This window comes from Salminus brasiliensis, chromosome 9 (assembly GCF_030463535.1).
Source record: "Salminus brasiliensis chromosome 9, fSalBra1.hap2, whole genome shotgun sequence".
NCBI classification, from domain to species: Eukaryota; Metazoa; Chordata; class Actinopteri; order Characiformes; family Bryconidae; genus Salminus; species Salminus brasiliensis.
In genome coordinates, this window is record NC_132886.1 from 42,370,673 (window position 1) to 42,379,560 (window position 8,888).

General features: G+C 38.3%; 1 long non-coding RNA gene across 1 annotated transcript in view; it reads right to left on the reverse strand.

Annotated features, from left to right (window-relative positions):
• LOC140561815 (uncharacterized) overlaps positions 1-3,512 on the reverse strand; it is a 43,773-nt gene extending 40,261 nt beyond the window's left edge. Inside the window, exon 1 of the long non-coding RNA XR_011980097.1 lies at positions 3,474-3,512. This is a non-coding gene — a long non-coding RNA (uncharacterized lncRNA). The remainder of the gene's footprint in view (positions 1-3,473) is intronic.
• Positions 3,513-8,888: the final 5,376 nt, after the last annotated feature.

Here is an 8,888-nt window from a genome sequence, read left to right on the forward strand (position 1 = left end):
CAGTTACACTTCACATCTGGTCAAGTCGTGTTCCATCTACATTCCCGAGTGTCGCCACTTGTAAATACGACCTCCCTGACAGATCGAATGTAATTTAAACTTACTAAATAACGACAAATCCATTATTAAGAAGCCTATCAAAGTACGATAACCAAACGGAGCGAAAAAAGCGTATAAAAGACGCCATTTTTGTCCCAATTATTAATCTAATTATTTTTTATTATTATTCGAATGTGTTTTCCACCACGTCTGAAACTGTAACTATTCCAGTAGTTTGGTTTTAAATTGTGTTTTGTTAAGTACTCCTTGTCGCTCTCTTCCGGGTCCCTTTTAACTATTTACACTTCACTACCTTCTCGCTGAGTTCCCGCCTCATTCTGCTTGATTTCTTACATTTTATCATTTTATACCACAGTTACACTTCACATCTGGTCAAGTCGTGTTACATCTACAATCCCAAGTATTCCTACTTGTAAATACGACCTCCCTGACAGATCGAATGAAATTTAAACTTACTAAATAACGACAAATCCATTATTAAGAAGCCTATCAAAGTACGATGACCAAACGGAGCGAAAAAAGCGTATAAAAGACGCCATATTTGTCCCAAATATTAATCTAATTATTTTATATTATTATTCGAATGTGTTTTCCACCACATCTGAAACTGTAACTATTCCAGTAGCTTGGTTTTACGTTGTGTTTTGTTAAGTACTCCTTGTCTTTCTCTTCCAGGTCCCTTTCAACTATTTACACTTAAATACCTTCCTGCTGAAATCCCGCCAATTCTGTTTGATGTATGTATATTTTTTTCATTTTTATACCACAGTTACACTTCATATCTGGTCAAGTGTGTTACATCTACAATCCCAAGTATTCCTACTTGTAAAAACGACCTCCCTGACAGATCGAATGTAATTTAAACTTACTAAATAACGACAAATCCATTATTAAGAAGCCTATCAAAGTACGATGACCAAACGGAGCGAAAAAAGCGTATAAAAGACGCCATTTTTGTCCTAATTATTATTATAATTATTTTTTATTAATATTCGAATGTGTTTTCCCTCCCATCTGAAACTGTAACTATTCCAGTAGCTTGGTTTTAAGTTGTGTTTTGTTTATTACTCCTTCACTTTCTCTTCCAGGTCCCTTTCAACTATTTACACTTCAATACCTTCTCGCTGAGTTCCAGTCTCATTCTGCTTGATTTATTTTTATTTCATCATTTTTATACCACAGTTACACTTCACATCTGGTCAAGGCGTGTTCCATCTACATTCCCAAGTATCCCCACTTGTACATATAACCCTCCTGACAGATCGAATGTAAATTAAACTTCGTAAATACCGAAATATCCATTACTAAGAAGCCTATCAAAGTACGATGACCAAACGGACCGAAAAAAAGCGTATAAAAGACGCCATTTTTGTCCCAGTTATTATTATAATTATTTTTTATTAATTTTCGAATGTGTTTTCCATCACATCTGAAACTGTAACTATTCCAGTAGCTTGGTTTTAAATTGTGTTTTGTTAAGTACTCCTTGTCGCTCTCTTCCGGGTCCCTTTTAACTATTTACACTTCACTTCTGGCTGAGTTCCCGCCTCATTCTGCTTGATTTCTTACATTTTATCATTTTATACCACAGTTACACTTCACATCGGGTCAAGTCGTGTTCCATCTACATTCCCAAGTGTCCCAACTTGTAAATATGACCTTCCTGACAGATCGAATGTAAATTAAACTTCACTAAACTAAAAGACGCAATTCTTGCCCCAATTATTATTCTAATTATTTTATATTATTATTCGAATGTGTTTTCCACCACATCTGAAACTGTAACTATTTCAGTAGCTTGGTTTTAGGTGGTGTTTGGTTAATTATTCCTTGTTTTTCTCCTCCAGTTCCCTTTTAACTATTTTCACTTCACTACCTTCTTGCTGAAATCCCGCCTCATTCTGCTTGATTTATCATGTTTTATTATTTTTATACCACAGTTACACTTCATATCTGGTCATGTCGTGTTCCACCTACTATCCCAAGTATCCCCACTTGTAAATTCGACTTCCCTGAAAGATCGAATATAAATTAAATTTCCTAAATACCGAAATGTCCATTATTAAGAAGCCTATCAAAGTACGATGAACAAGCGGAGCGAAAAAAGCGTATAAAAGACGCCATTTTTGGCCCAATTATTATAATTCTGATTATTTTTTCATATTACAATGCGTTTTACACCACATATGAAACTGTTACTGTGCCAGTAGCTTTGTATTAGGTGGTGTTTTGTTAATTATTCCTTGTTTTTCTCCTACTGTTCCCTTTTAACTATTTTCACTTCACTACCTTCCCGCTGAGTTCACGTCTCATTCTGCTTGATGTATGTATATATTTTTCATTTTTATACGACAGTTACATTTCACATCTGGTCAAGTCGCGTTCCATATGCAATCCCAAGTATCCCCACTTGTAAATTCGACCTCCCTGACAGATCGAATGTAATTTAAACTTCCTAAATACCGAAATATCCATTATTAAGAAGCCTATCAAAGTACGATGACCAACCCGAGCAAAAATGGCTTGTAAAACGTGCCATTACCCTACCTTCTTCTTATTCTGCTTGATTTATGTAACTTTTTCTCTGTTTTGTACCACAGCAACTTCACATCTGGTCAAGTCGTGTTCCATCTACAATCCCAAGTATCCCCACTTGTAAGTACCATCTCACTGACAGATCGAATGTAATTTATTCTTTTTAAAAACGACATATCCATTCATAAGAAGGCTATCAAAGTAAGATGGCAAAATGGAGCGAAAATGGCATGTAAAAGATGCCATTGTTTTGCCAATTATTATTTTTTTAATATTAGAATTTGTTTTCCACCACATCTGAAACTAGTCCAATAGCTTGATTTCACGTGTTTTTTTTTTATCCTTTTCCTTCTCTTCCTCTAGCTTTACAAACAAATCTGAGCCACAGTCTGTAACTTGATATTAGCTGTGATTTAAACACATGACACAACTTGATTGCAATGTTCATCAAAGCAGAAGACGATGACTATCTGTCCCCATAGTAATAACCAACCATCAGAGTTAAAACTTTGCTCTAAAATAGTCAGAACTCTGAAGCTCATATGATATCAGTCTGGGTTGGATCAATTTGATTTATTCTTTAGGCAGGGGAGATTCAGAAGAGAGACTTTCTGTATGGCATGACGACTTCTTTTTCATCTGACAGAAAAAGAGTCTTGGGGCTTTCCCAAATGAACCAAACCTTGTTATCTGCCCAGCATGGGTAGGGCTGAGGGTCATATGTGGTTTACTGAGGGCACCAGGCCAAACGGAAAATGAATTGCTCAGAAAACCCACACCATCAGATCTTCTAGAATAAGGAATGGAAGAGCATGGATGATGAAGTGGAGGCTTTGCGTTAAGGGAAGAAGCTCAGCTAAATGAGTCCTCACGCTGACCTTCCAGAATGGTCTCTTCAGTGCAGATGAAGATCCAGAAACCCAGATCCAGCTGAAAACCAGGTTCCTGAAACAGAACTGCAGTGTTCGAATCATCAAAACTGCTGGAAAGAGTGAAGATCTCAAACACCAAGCCATTGTTCATGATCTTTGTGCTGTGATATATTGATGTAGAACATTTCAGCAGTTCTAGACACAATTCCCACTTTAATCCAAATGTGGTTATTTATATAGCACTTTATTACTGTGAACCGAGACTTTGCTGGCTTTATAGAGAAACCCCCCCCCCAGTGTATTTTAATGTTGACATGTCCTTTTAGGAATTAACGTGGCTCTCAGAATCTTCACAGTTGACAGTGGAACAACATAAAAAACAGAAAAGTGTGCTGTAGCTTTGCCAATATCAAACTAATAAAATATATCAGCTAAGGGTAGCCTGTCTTAGTCTGAGGTAACAATATTAGTCGTCTGAGAATCATATGAGCAGTTTGATTGGTTGTTTGCTCATATGAGCAGTTTTATGTCACACACACACATTTATAATAAAAATAATAAAGTATAGCATAAGAATAATGGACATGAATAAACTTCTGGTGCAGTAGATCCATATTCCCGCATGGTTACATACTTTTAATAATGCTAATGAGCTACACTATATGGACAAAAATTATTTGGACACCTGCACATTCATTATTTATTCTACAATCAAGGATATTGAAAAAGAGCATATCCTGTTTTTGTTGGAGTAACTGTTTCTACTGTCCAAGGAAGATGGGCTTTTTGCTAGATTCTGGTGCAGGATGTTGGATTACCACCCCACCTCATCATCCTCAAATCCCCAACTCATCTGAAAAGTATTAGATGGAGAACCATCATTCCAGAGAACACAGTTCCACTGTTCCACAGCTCAATGCTGGGGGGCTTTATACCCTTCGATGCCATTCCACAATGCTAGCATTAGATGTATAGAGTCTCCTGTTAGACAACTTATCCCAAAGCTACTTAATTGGATTAGCTATTGAGAAGTGGTGTCCACAAACTTTAGTGTGGGTCCGGTAGTGTACAATTCCAAAAACTTTTTTTTTCTGATATTCCATATCTCAGACTCCGTGTATCTCAGTTACAGTCATTGTGAAAACTAGTCTCACAATGCACAGTCTTAACGTAATCAAGTCTAGACTAGTTAAATGTATGTTCTTGTTTTTCTATCAAATAAAGATTGCTATTCTTAACACTGATGATAATTTTCTAGGAATTAAAAGCATCTACCATGAACTGAAAGATAAGCACTGAGCTACTTATAACTTCAGAAAGCAGCAAACCTGTGAATGTGTTTCTGGGTGTGTGATGTGGGTTGGGCTTTACACACAGAACTGACCCACATTTGAGTTATTGCTAGCTGTGATTAAAACACATGAAACAATGAGATAATTATCAGAGTAGAACAGGATGCCTACCTGTCCCTTTAGTGACAGAGCTGACCACCTTCCCCTCAATCTTAGCCTGATGCTCTAGACTTTACGTTGATGGTAAGACAGATAATTACTATATTTCCACCACACCCAATCTTTCAGGCTTTCTTTCTTCTCCCACACATAGGGGAGGTGCAGTTAGGCTGATCCAGAAAAAAAAACAAAAACTCCAAGCTCATTCTCTGTCCATTTTGGGCAGGGTTTTCCTGGTCCTATGTGGGTCAGAGAGAAAGAATGAGATGCTCCTAGAGTCAGGGGCACTACATGGTCTCTGGCTGAAAGGGCAACAAACACAAACCCCGCTCCATCAGATCTTTAGATAAAAGAAAAAAAAAATCTCCAAAGCAGGTTTTATGTTCTGATGCTAAGACTTGGTTTGCTGCTACAGTCTTCTCTATTGAGAACACCATTTACATCACGCACCTTTCGAAGACTTATCATAATTGCTATGTCCGATTGGCTGCTTATTAAACAGGAAAATATATTCCAAAAAGGTGGGAGAATGTGGATAAAGTAGTGAATGCTTTGCATTGTGGGAAGTAATCACAAAAGCACTGTGGGCTGACAGATAAGCTCAGATAAATGATTCTTCGGGCTGATCTTCTAGACTGGACTGTTTGGAGCAGATGAAGATCTCAGAGCCCAGGTCCAGCTGACAACCAGGTTACCAGGGAAAAAAAAAACTGCAGTATTAGAATCATCAAAGCTGCTTTAAAGAATGAAGATGTCGATCATCAGACACTCTCCTCATGGATTTTGTGCTGGGATATTTTTATCTAGGACATTTCATCAGTTCTAGACACAATACCAACTTGATTACTGAGATGCTGCTGTTCACTTACTGTCAGTCAGCAGATGAATGAGCTGAAGTCATTCTCTGAGTTATGTTGATGTTCCAGCATCAGCGAATAGGAAGGAACACAATCCGCAGAAAAGAATGAACTATTAACTAAGAATTGGCTCACTATTAATAGGCGTGTCATGTAGGAAAAGTTTATCACTAATTAAACACCTTTCACTGCAAGACACAACGCTGAGTTCTAAAGACTAAAGCAGGGCTTCCATGATTGCTGGTTAGCATGATGTTTGGAAGGTGTTAGTGTTGAATGAGTTTGGAATCCAGAGTGGAGAAACACTGCAGGTTGAAGAGCTTTAGTTTTCATGGTTTGGTTAAAACTTTTAATTAATGAATCATAAATAAGGACATTGCTTGCAGTCAGGAAACATTAAAGCGTACACTGCTGAAATCATGCTGAAGATAAATTTGCACTATATGTTGAAAAGTTTTTACACACCCCTTTCTCAACCCCTTCCTAATGCTTTCCCTCATGGGCCACTTTTTTAAAAACACAGCCTTGTGCTTCCCCCTACTGGCCACTTTAGTAAACTTCTTTCTACATACAGGACTACATGAATGGGGAGGAAGCAGTCAGGATTGCCACACTTAACAATGATCTCCAATGGTGATTGGAGTGTGATGTTTTATGTTTTATATTATTATTATGTTTTTTTTGTTTTTTTGTTTGTTTTTTTTTACACATCCTTTAACAAATCTGGGCTGTGTTTTTTTTTTCTGTTCTTCCAGACATCAGATTGTTTATCTTAGTTACCATCACTGTGAAAACTAGTCTTATGCTTATATCCTTAACATAATCTAGTTTGAAGAGGTTCATGTTCTCATTTTTTTCTCAAGTAAGCTTATTAGCTCCTTAATAAACACCATAGCTCTTGTTTTATAGAATATATCCATGTTTTTAAAAATTCCATCATATTTCCACCTCACCCAATCAGGTTAAAAAGAGCAAAAGTAACCATCAGTGTGAAACCCTGATTTAAAATAGTAACTGTTCGGAGTCTCATGAACAATATACATTTGAGTTGGCCCAGTTTGTCTTGACCTCCACTTAGTGTCAGTGTGTTCAAGTCCCACTCAAGAATGGGGTTGGCCTGCCTTCGTCTTCCACTCAGAAAAGCGGAGCAGTTGGGTTGGCCCAATCAATGCAATCTTGTTCTTAGCCCACTTTGGGTAAGGTCTGAGGGGCTCCTTGGTCCTCGGTGGATCGGAGAGTGCCCCAGGCCAAATGGAGAATAAAATGCTTCTAGAGCCAGAGACGCTATAGGTGGAAGGAAAAAAAAACTCAGTTTTAAGCACCTTTTTTCATTCCAATGCTGAGACTTAGTCTACGGCTCCAGTCTTCTCAATCGTGTTGGAACAATCTCAGATTTTGCACTTTTTCTTGTCTCCACCGCGATGGAGAACACCGGTCACATCACATGCCTTTTAAATGACTCATATTAATTGCTGGTTTTGATAGGTTTTTTTTTTTTTTATTAAATATACTAGTATAAAAAGCTCAGATAAATGAGTCCTCAGCCTGATCCTCTAGACTGGAATCTTGGGTGCGGATGAGATCCAGCTGACAACCAGGTTCCTGGAACGGTGTTAGAATCATGAAAGCTGTTGAAAAGAATGAAGCTCTCAAAATTTCCTCACAGTCTTTGTGCTGGGATATATTTTATTAGAATCTATCTAGAACATTTCAGCAGTTCTAGACACAATTCCCACTTTATTACTGACAACTGAGACAATGCTGTTCACTTACTGTCACTTATTGTCAAACTTACTGGGGTCTGCTCAGCTAAACTTCTTTTCAATTAAAAAAGTGGGGTGGCCATCTTTGTCTTAGAACATCCAGTGGAACAGCAGATGAACGGTAGTGTAATATGCTCAGTTTGAGGGTCTTGCAGTAACTGGAGGAAGAGGAGAATTTTGCTTGAAAAGCAGCATTATGAACAGAACACATAAAGATTGGCGTGCCGTAGGATGCCAAATAACTATCCAACACCTTCAGCACCTTCAATGACGAGCATTAGAGAAGTCAGTATGTTGGATGAGCACCACTCCACCTCATCCCAAAAGTTCTAGAGAAGACAGTTACACTGCTCCACAGCTCAATGGTGGGGGGCTTTATATCCAGGTGACTCATGCCGGACATTGGGCATGGTGCCAGTCAGTTCATGTTTTTCTGCTCCAGAGAGTCCAATTTTATCCTAGTCCTCTTCTACCAGGGGGCGCTGCTCACAATCAATGGCGTGTGGTGTTTGAGACATCAGAAGCAGCAGGTGAGGTAGGACAAATGCTTCTGAGCTTCCACGGGTGCCTCAGGTGGAACACAGACAGTTTTCTGTATCTACAACACCAACACCAGCACTACAGACTTTAAAAAGGATCTGTCTTGAGCTACGAATCCACAGGAGTCAGAGCTGTACGTCCTGATGGACCTGAACCTTTTACTGAGAATCTATAAAAGCTTCAATTTACGGAGTTGATCTGTTCTAGGTAGTTAGCTGTGAAACTAATGCAAACACTGTTAGCATGTATGCTAGGAGCTCCAGTGCTGTTCTGCTTCTGTTCTACACACTAACTGATTGCAGCGAGCTCTGATACACTGGTTTCTATTACCTTTGGGACGAGTTGCAGTGGTGGAACTATTGATCTAATATCAGGACTTGACCTCTTGGATACTCTCACTCGAGGTTAAATGTAATCAAATCCTTCTTGCAGCAATGTTCCAACATCTAGCATACTGCCTTCCCAAAAGAGTAGAGGCTGTTACTGCAGTAAATGAGTACAAACTCCTGTCTATCGCTCCTGATTTTGGACGTTGCATGAGCAGGTGTCCACATACTTTTGTCAATGCACTGTATGTAAATGTGATCATTGTAACGTGATTAAACTGTGTGACTCTGGATTTGAGCACACGCTGGTAAGACATACAGGTTACATTTATTAAAATTTGCTACATTTGTTTGAGTATGCAAATATATTTTTATATAGATTATAATATATACAAATATCTGCACAAACATTTGTCTTAAATGGGTTAAATAGGATCTATTATGGCAGCATTTGGGATCTAACAGTCAGAATAGCACTGGAGCA